This window comes from Rutidosis leptorrhynchoides, chromosome 9 (genome assembly GCF_046630445.1).
Source record: "Rutidosis leptorrhynchoides isolate AG116_Rl617_1_P2 chromosome 9, CSIRO_AGI_Rlap_v1, whole genome shotgun sequence".
In the NCBI taxonomy this organism is placed as follows: Eukaryota; Viridiplantae; Streptophyta; class Magnoliopsida; order Asterales; family Asteraceae; genus Rutidosis; species Rutidosis leptorrhynchoides.
Genome location: NC_092341.1, coordinates 340995153 through 341004689, shown reverse-complemented (window position 1 = coordinate 341004689; position 9537 = coordinate 340995153). Strand labels below are relative to the sequence as shown.

Genomic DNA, 9537 nt, shown 5'->3' with positions numbered 1-9537 from the left:
AGCGAAGCATACTTTTGATTTGTAAAACAATTGACGTATGTTATGACGTCACTTTTATTTATAAATGTAAACTCTGTTTTGATAACGCATATAGTGCTTAACCTTGTAATGATCCTGTTGTTGATGGTCCGTACATGATGATTTAGTACGGGGCGTCACAATAAATGTAGGCCGATGTTGTATTTATAGTTTAACTTAAACAATATTATGCAAACCACACTTGCTTAGAATGGTAGAAAAGGTTAAAAGCATTATGGATGTTACCTGCAGCTCATTTGGGACATATCTTGCATCACCAGTCGCACGAGTAGCACCAACTATACAAACAACATACATGAAGAGATTAAAAACAAATTACAATTACCATATACATAATCTTGAAAAATAGATACAATACTCATTCGACCCATTTGACATGTGCAACCTGATTCTTTTCATATGTATTGTTAGTAACTTGTTTGACTTATTATCAATGAAGTACCCTGAATTAACTCGTATTTGTATAATGATCGTCCTTTGAACAAAAAAATTTATATATGTATTGGATAATTAATCAACACACATTCGCCAAATGTTCATAAGTCAACTTGTTGTATTGGTGCAACATTAGCTTTAGAGCCAATTGAATCCAAGCCTACCAGGAGAACAGGTGTAGCGGATAGTACATAAAGCATTTTGATATTGTTAATTCATTAGCCACGTTGGTGGTTGATAAGCAGTCTAGTTTAAATATACACACTCTTAAACCACTTACATATAACAGAAGTAGCAAAGAAACTAATACTTTCCGCAATTACTTATCCTGCATTCTCATTCTCAAGTCTCCTCCCAACCTTTATAACGGCAGTAGATACTTTAGATAAAATATCCACCTTGAATTTCCAATGAAGTGTGTCAGTTGAAAGTGCAGCAACATACCTTTAATATTAGAAGCTTGCAGAAAATTAGAAACCTGATTTTAACACAATAAATATATAAAAGCGATATTCTTAATCAAGTAAGTATGATTGAAGTAAATTCAGGGTTAGAACTATGACTATACAACATGTACTTGCCGAAATATAAGGATTTCAACTTTTTGATTAATCTTAGTAATTAGGTATAAAAGTAACCAGTGATATATACATAAAATACGAAAACGAATGATACATCAAAAGATTTTTTAAATCACATGAACATCATCATAAAAACTCACAATATTAACAGAAAATCAGATTTTTCAGTTGCATTCACGGTAGTAATTTTATCGCCTCTACATGTTTTGCCCATTTGCTCCCTTATGACCCGTTTGGTCATTTTGGTCAAATAATATGTGTACACAGTCGATCTATTTTTCTTTTCATGACAAAAGACCAGCACAGCTATTTTTCAACATACTCTTATCACATTTACATCACTTACAGGCTCATAATTCGTATACAATTCTATTAAAAAAAATGATCAATAGGTTCTACATACTCCTTTTAACACAAATCACATTGTATAAGTGTGTAAACTACAATAGTCGACAAACTTATGTGTAAGGCAATCATAACTGATATGATCACTGGAAGATATAGGTAAACAAAATTAAAAATATAAGTAATCACAAACATGTAGCCAAATCGTTGTTCTATAAGAACCGCCACCAACACCCTATTATCCCCAACAACTAATTGATATCTGAAATAGATAGACTATGACATTCATAATCAGTCTAAATGTATCACCGAGAAAGCTAACTTGATGAATTGATAAAATATTAGATTTGAGTTTTTGAATCCGCAGCTTCAGAAATCTTTATAAGTAAATGGTTAATGGTATAATAGAGCTGTGTTCATCCACCACTGTATTTACGCAATGCAAAAACCTAATTTGCGCAACAAAAAAATACAATTACCTATATATTCAACAACAAAAATTAAAACTAAAATTAAAATTACCAACCAAATTAAAATTTGATAGCCTGCAAACACAGATATGATTTTTGGAGTTTGAAAATAAGAAATCAAAAAGGAGCGAAGCACTTAAGATACAGAATCAAGTATATGCGATTTGAAAAACGAATCTGTTTATGTGTAGAAGGGAAACTCGATCAAAGGTTAACGATCTCTTCCCACACAATCGCTGTGCTAAAGCGGGGGTTAAACGTTAATTGCAACAAAAGCATCACAAAAATCGTCATACCTGTTCCTCAGACCGTATTACTCGAGTATTGTGGCAGTGTTGTGAGATTGTGGTGTTAGTATTGTGGTGTTAGTATTACCCACTTGTTTTCGGCCGCAATTTTTGTAACATCCGTGTTACATCCGTCCCACATCGGTTGGAGAGGGGAATGAAGCATGCCTTATAAGGGTGTGGAGACCTTTCCTAGCATGACGCGTTTTGAGACCACAAGCACAGCAGATCTCATGAGAACTCTGCAGTTAAGCGTGCTCAGGCAAGGGCACTACCAGGATGGGTGACCTCCTGGGAAAGTGTTCGTCGTGTGTGGTCGCCAAGAAAAATCCGTGAGCAACCTACGGGGGAGACAAGGGTACGTCCCTATCTCTGCAAAGCGGACAATATCATGCTACGGGGAACGTTTTACCTGGAGTGTTACAGATGGTATCAGAGCCAGGCCCCGGACCAAACGTGCACAGCGAGGACGCTGTGTCCCATTAGGGGGGAGGATTGTAACATCCGTGTTACATCCGTCTCACATCGGTTGGAGAGGGGAACGAAGCATGCCTTATAAGGGTGTGGAGACCTTTCCTAGCATGACGCGTTTTGGGACCACAAGCACAGCAGATCTCATGAGAACTCTGCAGTTAAGCGTGCTCAGGCAAGGGCACTACCAGGATGGGTGACCTCCTGGGAAAGTGTTCGTCGTGTGTGGTCGCCAAGAAAAATCCGTGAGCAATCTACGGGGGAGACAAGGGTACGTCCCTATCTCTGCAAAGCGGACAATATCATGCTACGGGGAACGTTTTACCTGGAGTGTTACAATTTTCCTCAGACCGTATTACCGTATTAAACGGCCACAATCCATCATCCACCGAAAACCATCGCAACGGGTAAAACCACGAGAAGCCTTCGAGTATTGTGGTGTTAGTATACAAAGTTTATACTAATTTGTAGAGAATAACGAAACGGACTTATTGGTGGTAGTGTTGGATTTTATTAGGGCAGGATCGGCGAATTTGATTTTGGGGTTTTTTCAGTTGCCAAGAATATGAGAGAGAGAGAGATTGTTTTTCCGTTTAACATTCTTGAAAAACTGATATTAAAGTAATCGCAAATATAACTGGGCCACACGTCTTTTTTTGGTTAATTATCAATAACTAGACTTTAAGAGCCCGTGCGTTGCACGGCGACCCTTGATGCCAGAACATGTAAATTGTTAACGAATGTATATCTGATCAATATAACATATAACATATTAATAAAAACACTCTAGTTATTATTATACTGTTTTTTTAAGATAAAACATGCACCACCAACGTTTGCATAATAGTTGTTCATACATTTATGTGAAATGGAAGTATTATTTTTTAGTTGTTGGAAACATCATAAAAGTAAAAGACACGGTATTTGCAGCAGTACTTGAATAAACATCTTGACCCAGGTTTGAGATTATTTTCTTTTCGAAAGCGTGTTAATCCGTAAGAGACGCAGAGGTTTGGCTTTTTCTTCGATTTCTCTTGTTTCAAACTCCACTTGTACTTGACTTGATCGAGATTGATGCATGTTACTCTTTTGCCACTTCGTAAACCAGGTATAAACATCATTTTGTTTGGAATTCGCTACAATAAAAAGTATTATTTTTTATTAGTCTTAGAATGTAATATAACATAATGAATTGAACTAAATCTGAAACTGTGTTACTATTAGTTGATTCAATAAAAAAGTGTACTACTTAATAGCATATTATATCATTAAATAATTATGCAAATATAGTTTGCTTACCAATACGTTTCCGCGCGGTATGACCATTTCGCATTACCATACACTGACTTCTTTGTGCAAGTTAGTAGGCGGTTCCATTTCAGCAAGCATATAATTTAAAATGCTTGTTTTTTCACAACCATCTTGGTTATATATTATTAACTCTAAGTTTAGTTCATCAAGCGCATAAAAGATAAGACAATCTCCAGTTTGTAGTTTCAGATCAACCTTTAAATTTTGCCAGCCTCTATTTATGATCAAATTTCCTTCAATTATTGATATTCCCAACCTTTTTTTGTAGGTTCCTTGATAATGAACAACAACGTCATCTGTTGGGGTCAACCTCCCTTTGTATGCTGATAGACATTTCTTCTTTAAAAGCTGTTATACAAACAATTTTTTTTAATAAAAAAAAAAGTAATTGTGAACAATAACTATAAAATGTGTGTACTAATCTTTTACAACATAATATAGTAACACACTATAATATAATAATATTGAAATTTCTTACCAATTCAGCTTGATTTATATCATCTATAAATGCCATGAACGAAGGAAATCTTCTATAAGCTGCTAATTCAAAGATTATTTTCTGAATTTCCAAGACTTTTGTCCATTTTTTGCTGGTGTTAAAAAAAATTTTGGCCACCATATTTCTTGAATAGATAACCAATTCGTAATTGCCTTAAAACATTATAAATCAACAAAAACCAACTGTTGACATTGTATATAAAAAGGAACACTTCTATTTCAGTAAAAGCAATTTAAAAAATTGTTGAAATTAAGTCAAAGCGTTATTATCATAGCTACACAAAGTATTGTGATTTTTATGGGTGATAATGTAGTTCTAATGAGGCTAATAGATAAGTTGAACTAATTATAACCTTTATATGTTGATTGAATCAATTTGGTGGTTTGATTTTGATCATTTTCTCCAAATAAGAGTAATCTCAGTGAACTTAAGAGTAACGCTTATTACCTATTTTATATATTAATATATATGTATATATGTATATATTATGTTAATTCAACACATAGAATGTATTTGACAGATTCTTATGATGAAACAATAAGAAGTTTTTTGTATGTACAAAATAATAAGATGAAACAATAGCTGTAGATACACAATAGCTATTAATATGGTGACATTTTGGTAGATAAACAATAACTGTAGAAAAACACAATAGCTAAGAACTTCCAGATTACTTTTATAGCAAAAAGTTACATGACCCATTTTGACAAAACCCAAGTTCCACTTAACCGTTTGACCCGAAAACTTTCGGAATTACTTAAAAACATATTTCGGGTATGCTCGCAAAATATCTTTACAATCGGGTCAAATCTGACCCGAATTCGACCAGGTTAACACCTTTTGACCCGTTACTTATTTCGACCCGAAAACACATCCAAATGAGCTGAAAATTTACATAGATACTAAATAATATATTTCGGGCCTACTAACAAAAAATACATTAACATTCGGGTTAAATATGACTCGAATTTGACCAAGTTGACACCTTTTGACCCATAACTTATTCAGATCCGAAAACACATCCAAATGACCTTAAAATATGCAGAGATACATAATAACACATTTCAGGCCTACTCACAAAATATTTTTACAATCGGGTCAAATCTGACCCGAATTCGAGTTGACCGAAAAAAATACTTTGACCATTTCGACACTTGACTTCCTAAAATTAAGCTTATTAGTTATTGACTTATTGAGAATAACGTGAGGATTTACCAAATCTTTAAATTTGGATGTAATTATCATTATTTAACCAAGTCATATGTTGGGCAACATATAAATGTGTTCTATTGATCAAAATCATTAAAAAGTTATAATTTTTAAGTTACTTCCAACATTTATTTTATTTTGAAGTTATGTCAGTTGAATTTAATGTTATTTATGGTAATTTGATTGGTTGCAAAAGTTTAGTAAATTTGCTTAAATATGTTTATAGAAGGTAATATATTATGTGAATAATATAGGTCGTTCTAGAAATCAATCCACAAAAGTAAGCGTATGAATAAGCGTTAGAAGAATTATAACAATTTGACACATTCGTTAGATGACTTTTTACCAATTTAACTCATTCGACACCTTTCCATTTAACTATTTTTTACAATATACATGTCTGACCTGTTATTAAACAGGTAGTACAAATTCTTGACCCATTTCCATATAGTGAGTCAAAATTTCTCCTATAAGAAAGCAAGAAGAAAAAAAGAAAAAAAGAAATTCAGTCAAAGTATTACTATGTCAAGTAAGAAAATTTCAATGAATATCCGATAAGTATTATTTTTTATTCTAATATTGGATTGCGATTTCCTAAACATAATCATGTAGAGTGGATTATCCAAATTGACGTTGAAATTAACTTATTAAACACAATCGATGACATAAACTTTGTTATATAATTACAACATTTATAGACGTTAATTTATAATCTAAATGTTTGTTTTAAGTCAAATTTTATGTTTGATCACATTTCAAATCTTCCACCATATAATTTTTACCTATTGATTCACATTGTAGTTGTCGAATCTGTAATCTAACAGTAGATTACATGTTGCCACATCATTTGTTGCTTATTATGATGGAATCATAATATTTAGTTGGAATATAGGCCCACTAAAGTAACCAATATCGAGTTATTAGTAAAATGTTTGTCTTATCATTCACAACTATGATATACACAGAAGCAGTTTGATAACCCTTTTACTTTAAGATTCAATTTTTCAACTCCAAATAGATAGATTCATATGCAACATACCTAATGTATCAGCTCTGTTTGGAGAATCATTGTCCGAGGATTCCGCTGAACTACTATCGATCGAGACATTTCTCTGAACATGACATTTATTTATATTCGGTTGTTCTACTTTGATCCGCGATCGGTAACATTTGCTTCGAATTCTCAACTGCAATCAGCTTCCGGTTAACTCCACGTACAATATTTCAAAATGTGACTTACATCAAAACTCTAACCAAAACAGGAAACTCAAACCGATAACTACCACTTATCATTGACGTTATTCCCAATGATTCAGATTTCATATTATATTGACTACCACTTATTATAACAGTAATTGCCTCTTGATGGTGTAAATTATGCATGTATTACCGAAAGTAAACTCAAACAATACACACAAGAAATAAAAACATAAACTCAAAATCAGTGAAAACTAAATCTTTAAGAGAATGAAAAGGAGTGCAAGTACATACCATGTATATCCTTAATGTGATGGGCCAACACTGCCATATTTATCTCCATAATCCTGAAAGAATAAACATAAGAAACATTAGTCCCACTATGCTGAATCAATTATTGAATCCATCAGAAATTAGAAATTAGAAACTACTGTATAAAGTGAAATACACCATCAGATCAAGTAGTGTTAAGTTTAACTTCCAATAGGTATGTAAAGTCTAAAGTTTGCTAAAAGGAAATGGCTAGATGGGTTGAAATTCCCAAAGTGTACTAAGCTTACATAAACTATCAGTTGAAAGGATGGGCTTTTTTTTTTTTATCATTTCCTTATTGATTATTGAAGATACACACAAATCAATATCAATATATTTTGTATGATCATCCTTGACACACAAATGGACATATATGTTTTTGATCAGCCCAACTTAATTAGACTCATTCAGAACATACCAGATATATGTATACACACCTTAATGAACAAATTGGTCAATTTAATTTAACTCGGGTTGTTTCGAGCTTCACAGAGTGCTAATTGTGAAGACTCTGACTGACCCGTTCACATTGACAGTTCCACGATTTCTCCTTTTCTGCTATTAGGGATCAACACATAAGTAAAGACATGTCTACGAATGAGAGCCGTAGACTTGAAATATAAGTGTGAACATACCCATTGTGAACCTTCGTTGCAATAAAACATACCCAGTTGACTCATTTTTATAATAAAAACATACCCATTTGGACCCATTACAACACTGTAATCTGCTTTTTTCAGAGATTCAACAGTTCATTAACCTGCAATATGGATTTTTAATCACATGTATCACATTCTATTGTATAGTATAATTATATTATTATTTATAATTATAAAATTATAATTATAATACGCATGAAAGAAAAAAAAATGGTTGCAGATTGGGCCGACCCATTACCCCGACACATCCTACCACCTATAAGTATACTTGAAGCACAATGCCTCAAAGAGGAAACAGAAAACAACAAAAATCAACCTGACACAAAACGATAATATATATTCAACAAAAGAAAACCAACATTGCAAAGTTCTAAATTATGATTAAACAGTAATAAACTAAATTAAATTAAATCCTTACACCTACCAAGTTGCTAGAGCCAATTGGGTGTTAATATCTTACTTGAAGCTACGTTTGAGAACTGAGAATGTTGAACCTTGCAATAAGCGTAAAAGCATGTATCGTTAATTAAACCTCTCTTTCTTCGGTAGCCACTATTTTAAGCAAATCAACATGTTTCTCCCCACTTTCTTCGATAGCCACTATTTTAAGCTTTTGTTCCTTCTTAATTTCCAACATTTTGATCAAACACAAGGAAATGAAAAAGATCGACCAGCCTACAGCAAACAACAAAATAGCTAAACATTAATCCTACCTCCTTATACCCAATCACACAAAAAAAATCATTAATTTAGAGCCTTCAATTTCATTTACACATTTTATCGAACACATGGTCTACATGAATACCCCCATTTCAGTTTGATCCTAGATTTGAATAAAGATCAAACTTTTTGATGAATTAATCAAAAAGGTAACAGAATTTGCAATCAAACGATCAAATATCAATCAACTGAATTTGTATATTTTTTAACCTAATTATTGATATTATCAAATGATAAAATAGAAATATCCAGAAAAAAATTCAAAAACTGATAATAGCAAGTAATAATATCCAGGAAAAAATCAATCATAAAAAAGATTAAAAATCTCCAATAGGTTACATATTCTTCATTGTAATCCAAAAACTGTATCAAAAATTACCATGATGAAGTTTTTTAAAAAAATATGCCGATATAACTTCATAAAATTTTTGCAAAAAAACATAAATAATTCATTACCTTATCTGCAGAGTTGAAGAAACATTCATATCGTGATTTTATGAAATCAAAAACCATAATTTCATCAACAACTACAATCGTCCGTTAGAGATTGATAACCCGAGATTCAGGTGTTGCGATTGATGATGAAATACAATTGAAATTGCAGTTGGGTATACATGTTCAAATTTGGTTATTTAAGAAAACCCACCGTAATCGATTATACTGAGATTCGTAACCCTAAATTTAATACAAAGGAAATTCGAAACAAAGTTTATATCATTCTGTGGGTAATTGATTCGCCGATTAAATCCTTGTATCAGCATCATATATGATTGAATCTGGAACCATAAACCGTCGATTGGAATTAATAGGGGGTGAGTATTATTTGAGGAGAGATGGAAGAGATAGTTTGATTTTCGAGTTTTTTTTTCTTTTTTTTTTTTGTTTTTTTTTCGGGTAAAATGTATTCAGAATTGTTGTTATGTACACGTGTAGGGTAGCTGGAGTTTTTTTGCATTTTCATTGTGATGTTTAAAAAATCCACGTGGAAAAAAAAAGGGGGAC

General features: G+C 32.5%; 1 long non-coding RNA gene across 6 annotated transcripts; it reads right to left on the bottom strand.

Moving 5' to 3' along the window:
* Positions 1-3416: 3416 nt before the first annotated feature.
* On the bottom strand, positions 3417-9393 carry LOC139865949 (uncharacterized). 6 transcript variants are annotated; one of them, XR_011765173.1, is made up of 8 exons: positions 8992-9393; positions 8240-8490; positions 7594-8131; positions 7139-7191; positions 6687-6834; positions 4418-6114; positions 3928-4287; positions 3417-3764 (listed from the first exon to the last, which is right to left on the bottom strand). It is a non-coding gene; the product is annotated as an uncharacterized lncRNA (long non-coding RNA). The 6 variants fall into 6 exon arrangements; XR_011765174.1 differs by having other exon boundaries at positions 7594-7916; positions 8276-8490; XR_011765175.1 differs by having other exon boundaries at positions 7594-7711; positions 8276-8490.
* Between the last annotated feature and the right edge of the window lie 144 nt (positions 9394-9537).